The 17,505-nt window shown below is 39.9% G+C and overlaps 1 pseudogene across 1 annotated transcript; it reads left to right on the top strand.

Moving 5' to 3' along the window:
• Positions 1–462: 462 nt before the first annotated feature.
• On the top strand, positions 463–1,714 carry LOC307187073 (14-3-3 protein eta-like; annotated as a pseudogene). Its single transcript has 2 exons — positions 463–832; positions 1,055–1,714. The product of its transcript is annotated as a 14-3-3 protein eta-like (transcript).
• The last annotated feature ends 15,791 nt before the right edge of the window (positions 1,715–17,505 follow it).

Genomic DNA, 17,505 nt, shown 5'->3' with positions numbered 1-17,505 from the left:
CCAGAGACAGAGGTTTGTTCAAACTTTATTGAGGCAATTTGGGGTTATCGGTTATCTAACTTCCTTCCTGCAGTGAGAAGGGAAGCAAGTCTACTTCTTTACTTGCTTTGTTGGTATCTAGAGGGAACTTAAGAATGAATGCTATAAACTGGAAAATATTTACTGAAAGAAACCTCTAAAGCACTTTCATCAGATCATGAAGTGGATAAAAAATCTCAATCATATGTTAGAAAGGAGGAAAAAGGAACTATAAACTTTTTTCAACACTCCAGACACATCTGAAAATGAGGTAATACAGCGCGCGGTCCAAGCCAGCGAGAGGGCGAGCGGCGGTGCCTGCCGCCTGCTGCCTGGGCCGCCGCTGAGCCAGTGCGCGTGCGCGTGCGCGGCGGCAGCCTCCGCGGAGACCCGGAACGCACACGCGAGCGAGCGAGCGAGCGGAGCGGAGCTGGGCGCTAAGTGAAGCCGGACCTTAGCGGTAACGGGGACTACGAGCGACTGCTGCAGCGGGCGCGGCTGGCCGCGCATGTGGAGCGCTGCGACGACAAGGCCTCCGCCATGAAGGCGGTGACCGAGCTCAACGAACCTCTCCCCAGTGAAGACCGAAACCCCCTCTCCCAGGCCTACAAGAACGTGGTCGGTGCCCAGCGGTCTTCCTGGAGGGTTAGCAGCAGCATCAAGCAGAAAACCATGGCCGACGGGAATGAGAAGAAACAGGGGAAGGTTAAGGCTTACCAGGCGTAGATTGAGAAGGAGATGGAAACGGTGTGCAGCGTCGTGCCGGCTCTGCTGGACAATTTCCTCATCAAGAACTGCACTGAGGGCTTCCCTGGTGGCGCAGTGGTTGAGAGTCCGCCTGCCAATGCAGGGGACGCGGGTTCGTGCCCCGGTCCGGGAGAATCCCACATGCCGCGGAGTGGCTGGGCCCGTGAGCCATGGCCGCTGAGCTTGCGCGTCTGGAGCCTGTGCTCCGCAACGGGAGAGGCCACAACAGTGAGAGGCCCGCGTACCGCAAAAAAAAAAAAAAAAACTGCACTGATTTCCAGTGTGAGAGGAAATGTCCTCTACTTGAAGATGAAAGGCGACTACTTCCGCTACCGGGCAGAGGCAGCTTCCGGCGAGGAGAAAAACAGTGTGGTCGAAGCTCCGGAGGCCACCACGAGGAAGCCTTCGAAATCAGCAAAGAGCACATGCAGCCCACGCACCTCGTCCAGCTGGGCCTGGCGCTCAACTTCTCCGTGTTCTACTATGAGACCCAGAAAGCGCCGGAGGAGCCCTGCCTCTAGCCAAACAAGCCTCCGAAGATGCCGCAGGCGAGCTGGACACATTAAACGGGGATTCCTATAAGGACTCCACGCTCATCATGCATCTGCTGTGAGACAACCTCACCCTCCGGAGGAGCGACCAGCAGGACGAGGAAGCCGGAGAAGGGCCACGCGGGCGCCTCGGCCCGACGCCTACCCTCACCCCAGCACCACCGCCCCTTCCTCTCTCCAGTCACTCCGTAGCTAGTGCTGAACCTATCTGTATGGCAGGACAGCTACTCGGATCTACTCAGATATGCTCTCCGCTCCCCCGGGAAGCAGTTCCGGACAGATTCATGGGCATTGCGGGACTGACGGTTTGCTGTGAGCCCACGGGAGCTTTCTTTTCCGATTGTGCAGACAGGTGCGTTCTGAAGGAGGCATTTTACTCTGCCTGCCAAGCTAAGTGAAATGCAGGTGAAAGCAATGGGGAGGTTAGAACGGAGGATTAGCCGACACAGGCTGCAGTCGGTGTTTAAACAGTTCATTTAAAACAAGCTGATAGTGTTTTATTAAAGCAGTAAATCTGTGCATGCATAAATGAATTCACCCCTCCCGCCTCTTTCTTTAGCTGATGGAAAACTGTTAAGGGAAGCTGAGATGGAGAGACCACTTGCTCCTTTCCATCAGCTTAATAATAAGCTGTTTAACGTGAGGTTTACAGTAGCGCCTTGTTTTGCCTCTTTAAATTATGAGGTGCACAAGCCTTCTTTTCAGTGCGATGCAGCTAAAGTTTTGATATCTGTAACTTTTTTTTTTGGTTACTATTGTTTAAGAATCATGGATTTATGTTTTCTAACTCTTTGGCTATCGTCCTATGTGTCAACCCATGTCAATCAAAATCGGTGATTATGAAATGCCAGACTTCTAAATTAAATGTTTTGGAATTCGTTGGGTAAGTAAGTGCTGCTTTGGGGGTATTTAAGAAGAAGAAGAAAATGAGATAAAAACCTTAGATGATTCAGTCTAGAATGTTAATAAGATTCCCTTTGTATCGCAGTGTCTCACACAGTTTATTAAAAAGTTATTTATTGTTGAAATGAGACTACAGTTGACTCTTAAACAATACAGGTTTGAACTGTGAGGGTCTACTTATACACAGGTTTTGTTCAGTAAATACATGCTACAGTACTACATGACCCTGATTGGTTGAGTCCACGGATCTGGACCCCCAGATAGGGAGGGCAGACAGTGAACTTACATGTGGATTTTGGACTGTGCAGGAGTCAGCGCCCCTAACCACCTCCCCACCCCGAGTTGCTCTGGGGTCAACTGTAGTTAGTTAAAGACTAGTTACTCTGAAAATATGGCAGATAATATGGTTCATAGAGAGCTGCAATCCCTTATTTATTTTCTTGGAAGTCCCTTTCGAATTCATCCAAGAAAAAACTAATCTTTTGTTTTCTCTACACAGCTCCCCATCTAATCCTAACCTAGCTCATAGGTCAGGATTGTTCCATTCAGTAAGCCTTAAGAGAGCACATGCTTAGTGCCCGATGCCGTGACCAGTGCCGACAGCGCAAATCTGGACAAGACATCGTCCCTGACTTCAACAAGCTCAGTCAGGTAAATCTTAACATTTGTCTGCCAGAGATTGATGGGTACTTAACTGTCTACAATCATAATGAATCAAGAAACCATTCAAATTCAATGATTTTGATGCTCTGACATATATATTCACATCAGTCAATTGAAATAATGTTAAATTTGAGAGAGAAATACTGAGTAGGTACTACTCGATATTTAGACGATGTGGTCTGGGAGTAGGGGTGGGAGAATAGTGAGAGAAGAGAATGGAAGAATGAACACAAAAATGGAAGAGAAGTGTCTGAAGGCTCAAGAAATTTACAAAACTGTGGGAGGAATTAATATGTAGATAATTTTAATAGAAGACCACATCAAAGGGACAAAGAACAAAGTGGTAGGAAAACGGAATGGAAAACAGGGTGGGGGAGGGGCAATTGGGAAGGTGTTATGGGGTAAGTAGCTTTTTGACTAGGCATTGAAAGAAAAGTATGATTTTTATTACAGGTTAAATAGAAGTTCATCCACCACCACAGACATTGTCCCAGCTTTAAGCTTTACTCTTCCACTCTTCTAAAACTCTGCTTTGCCATCATTCTTGGCAGACATCATTCTTGTTCCACTGACTAGGTCTTGAATTTCTGACCCTTAAGTACTTATAAGATTATCAGGAGGGAAGTTGCTTTTAATACCAAATTTTCTAGGTCATAATGGGATTTGGGGAAAATCCACCTGTCGTGGGGGTTATTTGACTCTAAATTTATATCAGTTCAACTTTATACCACAAACTCATTCTACATAGCTTGAAAAATAGAATCCATATATCACATTTTATAGCTAAAAGGTACACAGCCAGCATGTGACCCAAATATCTTGAATTTAGAAATAGGAAAGCAGAAACCAAAATATGTTAAGGGACTTGCTGAAGGTCACACTGGAATTTCTGTAGAAGAAATGGTGCAAGAAATTGGGGCACAGGTGACCTCATTGTTTTCTCTCCATCCCACTCACCTTCCTTGATTTGCTTGGGTTCACCACTGATTCAAAAATTCCCAATTGCCAAGACACCGGACTCCATAGAAAGAGATTTGTTTGGGTGTCTTTACTGACATTCTGTATCTAGGAATTATTGTTGATGTGATAAAGCAGGAGATCATGTCCTTCACTGGAAACTTTCCACATAAATCGAAAAATGGTTTTAACACTATCCTTGTCTTCTTTCAACCACAACTTATGTATATTTTCCTGTCAAAAGGAATATGCTTTATGCACAAATTAGCATCTGTCTTGTTCACGATGAATCTATGTAATCAGTATAATAACAAGAGAAATGGCTCATAATTTTTGCCTTATGTTTTTTTCAATTTGAGAAATTAAAAAGCAGTGCCAGATTGCAGTTGAGAAATATGTTTCACTCCTGCAGCCACATACAGTCTTTATGGGAAGAAAAGTCCCATCTGTTTCCTCTGTAAATGGCACTCATGAGAGAAACACCAATTCAGGAATTCCTGTGATTTTATGAACCAAGCCAAAGCAAAAAAATACCAATGTCCTTGAAAAGAAATGATTTTTACTTTCTCTAGTCTGTGTCATATTCTCTGAAAAAAAGAAAAAAAAAAGGTGGACCAGATGATCCTAATTTCAAACAGTTTAGACCATTTTCTGAGTAATTAATATGCTTAAATATTAACAGTATCTCTATCTCAAGGGTTTTCTGCGAAGTATTAAGTTGCAATATTGTGTCCTATGATTCCTATATTTAGTGTTTATAATTCTCATATAATTTTAGCATGTAATGAAAACATTTATGTCCTAACATGTTAACATACAGTACTGATGTGGAGAAAATCATTGGCAGATGACTTTGTAGCTATGGGTAGAATTACAATCATTTTCATAAATATTATGTGATCATTTTTATTGCTAGCCACGTATCTGCAGTACAATGACAGAAGGTAGATAAACCTCCAGTAGGAAGTAAGAGGCCAGAAAAATACATTAAGTCAATAGAGAGCTTTGAAAACATAAAAACTAATTAAGTCAGGATGTTAAGAAATAGATATCTCCTATGAATTATATGAACATATCTAATTAATTCTTACACTCTAATGCTCTAATATATGATGAATGATTTAAAACTCTACATGTTCAAATGGAACTACAGTTTGTTCTTTGAATGCGTGAACTGTGTGACCTGATGGTGAAAAATAATTTACTGCAATCTAAGACTGCATTGCAAAGAGTATAATATTCAGAACAAAGGAGATCAAAAGTACTCAAAGCACATCAGGAAAGGCAGAGCTCTTCTTTGTATTAGAATGCCAGCTAGTAAAGATTAAAAGGATAAAATTAGAAATGTGCACCTGCCAATGTAATAACTGATGAAGGCAAGGGTCATCAATAGATGCTAAAACTGTAGGTATAAATCTTGGAGAACAAGATAATTATATAGTCTTAAATTATTACCTCACATATTGTGGATTAATTACAAAGGAGAATACTGACCTTTATAAAGGAGGGTCTGGGAACACCATGTTAAATAATGGTGATCAAATGACCAAAATGTTTGCCATCAGTAATGAGACCAACTGATACCATGCTCCTCTTAATGTGATAGAATGATAGGACACAACTTTACCTATGTAATATTCTTGTGAAAATGTTTAACCTGAATTTAATAATGAAAAAGCAATCACATCAGTTCAAATTGTGGAACATTCTATAAAACACCTATCCCAGAGTCTTTAAAAAAGAAAAAATGATCAAAGAAAAAGAAAAGTGAGAGAACTTGAAGAAGGTTAAAGAGACATAACCACCAAATGTAAACCATGGTCCTTTGTTGGATCCTGGGGCAGGGAAAAAAAGAAACACCTATACATAACAGTTGGACAGTTGGGGGTATTTGAATGTTGACTGTATATTGTCATAGCAGTGTCACATTGGATGTGTTGATGGTATAGTGGTTATGTGGGAGAATGTTTTTGTTCTTACAAAATATGTGCTAATATATTTAGGGGCAATGTGTTATAATGTCAGCAACTTAATATCAAAGTTTCAGGTAAAAATTCATATATTTATATACAGACAGAAAAAAGTAAATAAGATAAAATATTAAAATTTGTGAATACAGGTGAAGAATATGCAGGTGTTCAGTATAGCATTCCTTCAACTTTTCTCTAGGATTATTATATTTTTAATTGGGATAAAAGGAGTACATCAGGAGTACTGAGTTCAATTCTTGATACCACATTTTAAAGGAGATTTCCACGTCCCAGAGAAAGGTGAAAGGATTAAATATCAGGATGATGAGGATCAAGAAACAATGTCAAATAAAAAATTGGGGATTGTTCACATGCAGAAGAGACAACTACTCCTCTGGATGTTAAAATACAGTCATATAGAAGATGGAGTAAATTTCTTCTGTCTTTCTTCTGAAAGAATGCCTCAGACAAATGATTGAATGTAACAAGCACCCTAAGACCAAAAAGAGCAGAAATCGAATAGCATTTTTGCTGACGTGGGTGAGAGGTCTATGGAAAAGACCCCTTCACTCTCCTTCAACTCTAAGAGTCCATGGTTGAAATCAGAAACAGGACATAGTCTTCCGGAAGCACAGTGACACTCACTAGATAACAGCACCTCCACAGTTTGTTTCAGTGCTTTCAGACCATCAGATACAGATCTGAAGCAATACTCAGACTTCTGATTCCAAAAAAATATATTTAAAGAGCAGCACACCCATTATGTGTCAGGCATTTTGTTAAGCACTAGAATTCTAGAAGTGACAAGAGTGATGAGGTTTCTGCTCTTGTGGCTTTTCAGTCTAGCACATAGTTTTGGGAAACAATGAGAACCAAGAAAATAGGTTTTTGTCCATTTTATAGGAATGTTCTCTTGTGCTTAAGGAAGAACTATAAAGGTTACCCTGAAAAGCCAGAACTTCTTTATGAAAATATTTATGAAACAGTGTTTTGTCCTGTTACTAAGCACATGTCTAAGGAAGCTGCCCCAATGTACCTATCTTAGGAAAATAAACACCATTATTATTTACTTTTAATTTATTATATCTATTTTTTAATTATTTGGTACATGTACATACTCTAAATTTACATCAGTATGAATTAATGTGGGTTCAGTAATTCTTTTATAATTTTGCAACATAGACGTTGAGATAACTGAGTGTTCTCTGCAAAAATAAGGTTGATAATTACACTTTGCAATTATATGTTCGAAAACCAGGTACATGTTGAATATCGGTAAATGAAAAGAATGGGCTTTTTTCAATAACTTTGTCAATTTTCTGTCTCTATAAGAGGGGGTTTTGGTGGATCTTGTCCAGGATCTCCATAAAGCTGGAGCAGATCTATTGTTCAGAGTAGTCTGTGCCAGAGGAGATGGTCCTAGCTGACCAAAATTGGTAGGATTTTTTTTTTAGGAAGCCTCGGGTATTGACAGAGGGAGTTATCAAATTTGTGTGTAGGGGACAAGTGGAGGAGAAAAATAGTGAGGAAGCCCTGAGCATGCTAGACCAAAGATCATGGTGAAACCGTAAACTGAAAATGGTAAACGTGGTGAAACAAGATCAGTACAAGTGGTTCATGATTAAAGCTTTGAAGGTTTGGGGACAGGCTTTTATATGAATGAGTCTACTTGGTGAGCCTGACAGCTTAAAGGAACCAATATCAGAGAGACCAACCTATCGTTTGCTGCCAGACTCACTTTCTATATCCTTGCAGAGATTAGCAAAATTTATCTTTGGCATTCATATTTTGACTAAGGCATCTTGCATTTTCCCACAAAATCAAGCTAGTTTCTTCAGGTCTTTATTTATTGGCATCTCATGCTTGTGAGAGTTGGCTCTGGTCTTTCATCCTCAGCCTTGGGAAAATTGTTGCTTATTCACCCTTAACTACTCAGTTCAATACAATAGGGAACACTAGCCAGGCCCTTCACAGTAAGTATGCGGATTGTGGAACTATGATAATTTATGCCCCTAAGACTTTGTTTTGTTATTATTTATCAGTTAACTCAAAATAACTTACAAAATAAGTGATTTATTATCAGACACAACAAGAAATCAGAGTCAGTCCCAGTTAGTGGTTCCAGGATTGTTGTTTTATGGCCCAATGCCATACTTAGAGACACGGCTCTTTTTCTTCAGATTTGTCTCCTGTGGTGACAAGTGTCTGTATTAGTTTCAAACTTCATATTCTGACGTAGCATATAAAAACCAGAAGAGACCATTGTATCCTCACACAGGATGTCCTAGAATCCCCACAGCAAATTTTCTCTCAAAGCCGTCTCATGGGCCAGGATGGAATGAAGTAATCTTTTCTAAACCAACCGTGGAAAGGGTAATAGAATTGCTCCTATTGAGTCAGACTAACCAAGATTTAATCCCTGAGGCTGGGGAGCACGGAGGCCTTAAGTGATTCATGAGACATCCAGAAAAACAAAGTGAGGATTTAGATGGCAAGGAATAATTGAAGAGGAAATGTACTTGAAGGGGCAACCAGCAGGGTCAGGGACATATTCTTTCTGTGTGAAATCTCTTATCTTCCTTGACTTTCTGCAGAAGTCTTACTCTTCTTTCAAGATTTCTCCTTTGGGAAGCTTCCTTAAACCTATAGGCTAAGTTAGTTACTCTCCTCTGTGCTCAGACAGCATCTCCTACAAACCTACCTCCTTGTAGAACTTACCACACAGGATCATGTTGACCACAACATCTGTTACCTCCATTAGGACCACGAGGACCTCTTAATAGGAATCCACTTACTCTACTCTGCAGGCCAGCACCTATCCATACTGTGGCTATTGTATGTTCCTTGTGAGTATTTACAGAAGAGCGGGAGAGGAAGAAACAGCAAGGAGAAATAAAAGAGGAAGAAGGGGGATTCCCTGGTGGCTCAGTGGTTGAGGGTCTGCCTGCCGATGTGGGGGACGCGGGTTCATGCCCCCGTCCGGGAAGATCCCACAGGCCGCGGAGCGGCTGGGCCCGTGAGCCATGGCTGCTGAGCCTGCGCGTCCGGAGCCTGTGCTCCGCCACGGGAGAGGCCACAACACTAAGAGGCCCGCGTGCCGCAAAAAAAAAAAGAGGAAGAAGGAAAACATTGAAGATTGAAGCTATAATTTTTACTGGTGATTACAGACACAGGGGTATCAATATTTAGCATAAGCATTGGAGATTAGGTGGACAATTTTTATGAATATGTTCAACAATTTACAAATAAATATTTAATGCTATTTTTATACACTCTGTTTTAATAATTCCTTTAATAACTTGCCCTTTGGCAAAGTCACAGTGGCAGTCTCCTCCCTGAAATAGTTCCACACAGAGGTATAGCTGATGTGATGGTAGGTAGCAGGGAGAGCGATCTCCTCAGCCAAACATGTTTTCAAAAGTGGTACTTACGGAAGAATGTTTAAGATACTATGTTAATACAGTAGTTGTTAGGATTGTGATAAAAAGATCTTAGAAGAAAACAGTATGAAAGCAAGACCATGAGATATTTGGAGAGGGCACCCAAAGCACAAAACCTTTCTTAGTGTTTGCTCTCTCGGGAACAAATAGTACAGCCTGCTGGCCCGCCTTACTCCCAACACCCCTCCCCCTACATAAGGTTAACCCTTGCTAGGCTTCTTGTTCCCTAAGAGCAGCTCATTCAGTAAATATCCATGTGCCTACCATGTGCCCAGCACTGTTCTAGACAGTTGGGATGCATCAGTGAATGAAAGAGAGAAAGATCGCTCCTCTTGAGGGATTTATATTCTAGCAGGGGGCAGTGAGTTGGGGAAGCAGTAAGAGAGCTACATCACACTCAAACTGCAGTCGTATCTTTGGAGATAGACGACAAAAACAGCATTAATTTCCAAGGAGAGATATACCTATTCTCATTACCTGGGCTCAGATAAAAGACATTCAAGGGACCCATCAGCACTCAACCAGTGAAGAAGTCTGCCAGCTAAGACTGTAGGGAACCCATTCATTATATTTCCTAACTTTCTATTAGCCTTCCCTGGACATGTAAAACAGATACGGTCATGAGCGCTAAGATATTGCCAAGTATACAACTGAGAAAGAAGAGGCAGGAAAAGGCAAAGGAAGAAATAAGGTAGTTAAAAAAAAAAGAAAAAACAAGCAGGTAGAGCAAGCCCACTTAGCCCTGTGGAAGATGGTATTTGGATAAACTTAGTGTGAGATTTAAACTACTATGTGTAGCTGTCTGGAGGAATACCTAAAAAGAGTCTTCTTAAATTTTTTTTTTTTTTAATTTTTGGCCACACTGCCTGGCTTGCAGGATCTTAATTCCCTGACCAGGGATCTAACCCATGCCCCCTGCAGTGGAAGCACGGTGTCCTAACCACTGGACCGCCAGGGAATTCCCAAGAGTCTTTAACTGATGGTTTCCTGAAGACCACAAAAGGAATCCACTGAAATGGATAACTACTACTAGTTCTTAATGTAATGACTATACATTGAAAGCCATATACATGATATTTAAACATAACTTCAGCATGGTTTTATATAAAGAAATTATAAATATTGTAAGCTGCACTTTGAAATGAATTTCTAATTCCTCCTCACTAGCTCACTATCTAAGTGATTTGGCCTGCTCTGGACAGAACAGATTTTTCTTCTTTCTGTGTTCAGGTTCCGCTCCTCGGCTTCCCTTTGGCTCACACCTCCAAGCAACCTGGGGCTATTACATTCACTCCCTTAGTCTCAACGTCTAAAATTGCACCTGGTTCCAGATCACTTTACAGGTGATATTTCTCAACTCTATTGCTAGGAAAGCCCTGCGAAGTGCCCACTGCTGGTTGCTTACTACTAGGGACCAACTTTTGGTTTCTATGGCCTTGAAGCTCTCTTATTCTAGATCATGTTCATGACCAGGTGCCTTTCATTTAGCTTATGCTCAGCCAGTCTTTTTGACTGGAAGGGTAGTTGAGACCAAGCCCAGCCTGAAGATCTGTCTCTTCCTGAAAAATAGATTTCATTCACACTCCATATATTCCTCTATCAAATAACTCTTCTAGCTACTTCTTCCCTCTTTAGCATGACCATCATCATATAAAGAGCAGGATAATACTGAACTTGGGTGATTCTGAGTACAAACGATGCATAGGGACAAACAAGAGGCTGATATTAGAAACACAGCAACTTGAAATTTAGATGTGAGAGACCAAAAAGCATAGAGGTAAGGAAACAAGGCAGGAATAATCTACATTCACAAATAATGGAATTTAATGAGAAATTTCATCTCATGTTGCTAGAAAGCCATTTAAACTAAAATGTTCATTTTTAATGATTTAACATTTTGTTCAATTACAGTGTTATAGAGTGAAATATTTTAACAAATAGTATATCAGTAGAGTAGAAATTCAGTAGCTTGTTCCCGTGGGTAAAAGATATAGCCTTTCATATTCTCCCTAATATTTTAGCTGGAATTTAAAGCAGTGACGTCTAACAGATGAAAAAGAGAAAAAGTAAAAGGAGCGCCATCCACCAAGGGGTTATGGCGTGCCACAAGCACTGTACTAAAATATTAACACATTACCTCACTTTTCCTCATAATCATCCTATGTGGTAACAATGATTAATATTATGGATGCAGAAACTGAGACCTAAAACGTAAAATGCCCATGATGACAAACCTCCTAAGGGAAAGAGCTAGGCTTTGCACCTGGCTGTCTAATTCCAAGGCCATGCTACCAATGACAAGCTGTACTAAAGGTGGAAATCGGAAGTCTAAAGAGCTGGCTTCCACCTGAAGCAAATCTCCACATTCAGATTGTAGCTTATTTGTGCCACGAGCACTCTGACATCTGTAGCTGAACTTGAGGTGCTCTCTGTTTGTCATACATTTCCCTTTGCAGTCAACTTGACCGTGGAAACCATCCAATGTGAATGATGTCTTTCCATTGAGTCCAGCATGTTGCCAAGCACACAGTGGGAAACAGACTAAGCTAGAAGAGGCTGAATTATGCATCAAAACCCTCAGTCTGTGGACTTTTAGAAACAGTGTGTTTGCTAGGAGAGCTTTCTGTTCTGTCACTTATTTGTCCGTGCCAGAATTGAGGTGGGTACCCTACATCGCAGGCTGCAAAACAACAGATGATGCTGTGTCGGTCAGTGTGGAAACCAGACTTCTAAGATGAAAGAACCTCTTGGTGTTGCTGTATGAGCGCACTTCCAACAGTGGACTATCTGTCCCTTATAGAAGTCTGATTCCCCCCAATTACTTAAAGAACTCCAATTTTAAAATGTCGGTTTTCCATCGTGCTAATGTTTAACATATTTTTGAAGAACTTGTGGTCAGCAGAATAATAAGCTCCTAAAGATGACCATGTCTTAACTCCTGGAACCTGTGAATATGCCACCTCACATGGCAAAGGGGAATTAAGCTCAAAGATGGAAGATTGCTAATTAGCTAACCTTAAAATAGAGAAATTATTCTGGATTATCTGGGTGGGCCCAGTGTAATCACAAGGGTCCTTAAATGTAGGAGAGGGAGGCAGAAGAAAAGTCAGAGTTATGTGATGGGAGAAGAACTCAACTCATTGTTCTTGGCTTTGAGGACAGAGGAGGAAGGCCACCAGCCATGGAATGTGGGTGGCGTCTAGAAGTTAAAAAGGGCAAGGAAATGGAGTCTCCCCCAGGGCCTCCGGGAGGAATGCAGCCCTGCCAATACCTTGTTTTAGCCCAGTGAGACCTCTGTCAGACTTCTCACCGACAGAACTGTAAGAGAAGAAATTTGTGCTGTTTTCAGCCACTGAGTTTGTGGTCACATGTTACAGCAGCAGTAGGAAATCAATATGCTGCTGAAAGATAGTATTAGTGAATACTTGAGGACCTGTGATTTTGTGAATTTAGAAGTTGTGTCTGGGCCAAGACAGCTCCATGGATAGAAGCAGGCACAGGTGTACCAAGGTGAGGACAGAACAGAGCACAACCGTGGGATTAAACAGCACTTTGAAAGCTGATTGGAGGTGTAAGAACATGGCTTACTCGTTCATGTTACCAGTTTCAGTTACCTGAGGAAATTTCTAAAATTAATATGGATTAGTTACATTTGAAGTATGGAAATAATGGATCTGGGTTCTAGTGGGTTGTGAGCTTATAAGAGAAAAAAATAATGGCAAATCATCAAAGGGAAAATATAAATTTTCAGTATTCTTGCAAACTTTTACTCTACTTCCTCTATCTATATGATATAGAAAATATTACTATATTAATTTCCCAGGTTCTTGGGGAGTGTTGTATAATTCATAATGTAAAGCCAAGGAGACTCACACAGAATTTAGTGTATCCTAAAGTAGTAAAATTAAACTAATATTAATTTTTTCTCAGTTGATAATTTTTGAGTGCCCACCACATTTAAGATACTGACCTATGTGATATGGAATATAAACATATATTGCTTCCATTTCTCAGGGAATTAATAATCTAAAATATGTATATATAGAGAGAGAACACACACACACGCAATTATATAAGATAGAAAGTAAAAAAAAGATATAAAAGATATAGATAAAATCCATAATAGGTTACAATGCAGTGAACAACTATATTTCCTGCACAGAGCCATGTTTCAAAGACAATATTTAGCCCTCACTCTGCAGCTAGGTACTATATATATTCCCTATTTTAAGATTAAGAAAATCAGACTCAGAAAAGTGACTTGCTCAAGGGTCAAATGGCTAGGTGGTGACTCTGACAAATTGCTTATACTAAAAATAAGTTGGTTTTAATACTCCCAGCTATGTACCTGGTAGTGCTCTCAATGTTTTACATCCTTATCACAACTTATGAAGTAGGTCCTTCTTATTACTCCCATTTTACAGGTGACAAAACAGAGGCACAAAGAGACTAAGTCTCCTCCCCAAAATCACACAGTAAGCGGCAGGGTTTATGACCAAAGCCCAGGCATCCTAGCTCTCCAGTCCTTTGCTTAACTACTGTCCACACAAACTCTTTGTAATGATTCTTCCCTAATGAATACTGAGGGTTTCCCTATAAACCTGTTTTAAAGTGGAGCCTAAAACTGCCTGATAGGGAACCATAGAATTTGTCATTTTTATGGATGTGAATTAATATTATAATATTTTGTTTGAGGAGAGTGTTCAAACAGAAAAGAATCTCTAGTGAAGTCGTAAAGAGTAATTGCTATATTTGTGACAAGAGCCTGAGGCTCACTGTGACTTCTGCCATGACTTCCGTGGAAAGAAGCCAAGACTTAAGTCATTAATTCTAAAATTCCTAAAGGTTAGGGAATCCTCTCATTAATTTTCTTGGTGTTGTATAAATACTATATGAAACTATGGTCGCTTGCTTTATTCATAACTTACTAAAACAAAGCACTTTTGCATGAGCGTCCTTTTCCTTTCATTTAGTTCTTAACATTTCTTTGAATTGCCCTCCAAACACACCTGTAGATTCTGAGAATGGGACAGTTGACTAAACAACAAAATATGTGACAAAAATTTTGAGTGAGAAATTCTCTATGTGTCTACTTGTTCACTTCAGGCCAGTATTATTTTCATCTATTTGCATTTCCCAGCCTTGAGAAAATGTCACAGTGTTTTGGCAAAGTGATAATGGGATTTTTCTGGAAGAACTGGAGGGAAAGAACTCATCTCTCTTTATCTGGCAATCTGTGGTTAATTAGCTATTTTTCAGTGAAATATGACAGTAAGGGAGCCCTGCCTTTTTTATAAGACTGGTTTTGTATTGGGCTTTTGGTGTGAGATTATTTTATAACTATTTTTTTCCTCAGAATGGATAGAAATCCAAACTTTTATTCTCAATTTAACCTAAAGTTTTGGCCTACAAGCTATGCGTTTTACTCTCAGCTCCAATTTGCTGTGGAATAATAATATGGACATGGTAAGCACTATGACTGGGCGTGATTGAACAAGGTAAATAGTCATAAGGATCCATTGTTGGATTGGCTTTTGGCACCCATGTCCTTATTTAATCCTCATATAATCCCATTTCGTAGGTAAAGAAACTTAAACTCATAGAAATTGAAAAATTTGCCCACGTTCACCTTGGCAGTAATCAAAGTTCTGTTCATCTGGCTCCAGGTGAATCTTTAAAATTATTGTGTGTTCCAGGTACTGTTTAGCAATATTCAGTTAAAACACAGCAAAAGTATAATTGGGGGTTGTATTTTAAACTATCGAGTTTACATCTGAATTAAAATTTAGAGTCTACTCATCACTTGTATGATATTGGACTAATCAATCTCAGTTTCCTTACTTGTAAGGTGGGAACAATATTACCTATTTGCAGTTTCTGTGAGAATGTTAGAGATAATATACTTGAAATGCCCAACATCATGCCTGGTATACAGCATAGATATAGATAGCTATTATTATTAATAGATAGTAGCTATTATCATTAATTTATAAAATGCTTTTTACTTTGTTTCAAATATGCATAAAATATTCAATAAGAAAAAAATGTTTGCCCCCTTTACAAATATATCTGTGTGAGGGAGAGCTGTCAGTGAATTGCTAAATACATCAATTTGCAGAGATACACATAACTGTGGTAGGACGTGCAAAGTAATTTAAGGACACTGCAAAGAAAGAAGGAATCACGTACCCCATGCCTGTGCCCACAGGCCCATGCGAGGATCATACAATAGGAGGTAGCAAGACTAACCCACTTGTAGGGTTAGTCTTTCGGGGTTCATATTGGCTCAGGCATGTGCGCATGTGGGTGGAAGTAAACCTGGAGATTAAAGTCTCCCAAAATCTACAGCATGGTTGGGGGTAGTATTGGAGTCAATAAGGCTGACTCACAGAAACATCCCTGACCCTGCCATGGAATCCAACATGATCTTCTTTGGTTTCCCAAGATGAAAGAGCCATATTCCAAAAAGACTGTACCAATTTACATCCGAACTAGTAGTCCCTGGACTGCCTATTTTGCTAAATTCCAGCAAACCTTAAAAACAAATTTTTTTTTTCCTCAGAGTTTTCTTGGTTCCTTACCAAGCTGATGCCAAAATAAAAGACAGGAGTGACACTTCCCTCTGATGAATTAAGAAATTAATTGGTCTGGGATCTCAAAAACCTGAGCTAGCAGGGAAGTCAAAAATAAATAAATAAATAATGAGACTAATCGTGATAGCAAGCCTATCACTACGGACCAAAGCAAAGCTGCAGCTGCTGGGACTATTGTTTGTGCTTTAGGAGGCTTCTGAAAATAAGAAAGGGGAAAAAAATCAGGATTCATTATGACATTTCTTTTTTTCTTTTATTGAAGTGTAGTTGATTTACAGTGTTGTGTTAGTTTCAGGTATATAGCAAAGTGATTCAGTTATACATATATATAATATATGCATATACAATATATATTCTTTTTCAGATACTTTTTCATTATAGGTTATTATATGATATTGAATATAGTGCCCTGTGCTATACAGTAGGTCCTTGTTGTTAATTTTATTTACTTATTTAAAAATTTTTTATTTTATATTGGAGCATAGGTGATTAACAATATTGTGTTAGTTTGGTAGTTAGTTTGCATTGTAGGTATATAGCAAAGTAATTCAGTTATACATATACATGTATCTATTCTTTTTCAAATTATTTTCCCATTTAGGTTATTACAGAATATTGAGCAGAATTCCCTGTGCTATACAGTAGGTCCTTGTTGGTTATCTACTTTAAATATAGTAGTGTGTATATGTCAATCCCAAACTCCTAATTTATCCCCCCTGCTTTCCCCTTTGGTAACTGTAAGTTTGTTTTCTATGTCTGTGAGTCTATTTCTGTTTCGCAAATAAGTTCATTTGTATCATTTTTTTAGATTCAACGTATAAATGATATATAATATTTTCTTTCTCTGACTTACTTAACTTAATATGATAATCTCTAGGTCCATTCATATTGCTGCAAATGGCGTTATTTCATTCTTGTTTAGGCTAAGTAATATGCCACTGTATATATGTACCACATCCTCTTTTTCCATTCCTCTGTTGATGGACATTTAGGTTGCTTCCATGTCTTGGCTATTGGAAATAGTGCTGCTATGAACATTGGGGTGCATGTGTCTTTTCAAATTAAAGTTTTCTCCAGGTATATGCCCAGGAGTGGGATTGCTGGATCAAACAGTAACTCTATTATTAGTTTGTTAAGGAACCTCCATAGTGTTCTCCATAGCGGCTGCCCCAATTTACATTCCCACCAACAGTGTAGGAGGGTTCCTTTTTCTCCACACCCTCTCCAGCATTTATTATTTGTAGACTTTTTAATGATGACCATTTTGACTGGTGTGAGGTGATAACTCATTGTAGAAAAACCTCAGGATTCATTACGATATTTCTACTTAGCCTTGAAGTGATCCTGAGTGTAATGGAGGTGACCTCTTAAAAACAGATTTCGGGCTTCCCTGGTGGCGCAGTGGTTGAGAGTCTGCCCACCGATGCAAGAGACACGGGTTCGTGCCCCGGTCTGGGAAGATCCCACATGCCACGGAGCGGCTAGGCCCGTGAGCCATGGCCGCTGAGCCGCAACGGGAGAGGCCACAACAGTGAGAGGCCCGCGTACCGCAAAAAAACAAAACAAAACATAGATTTCAAGGCCCAACACTAAAGATTCTGACCTGCATTTTTAACAAAATCCCAGGTGGTTCTGAGGCAGGTAGTTTTCAGAGCACACGTTG

This window comes from Stenella coeruleoalba (assembly GCF_951394435.1).
Source record: "Stenella coeruleoalba genome assembly, chromosome: 5".
NCBI lineage: Eukaryota > Metazoa > Chordata > Mammalia > Artiodactyla > Delphinidae > Stenella > Stenella coeruleoalba.
This window is presented reverse-complemented; position numbering and strand designations above follow the sequence as displayed.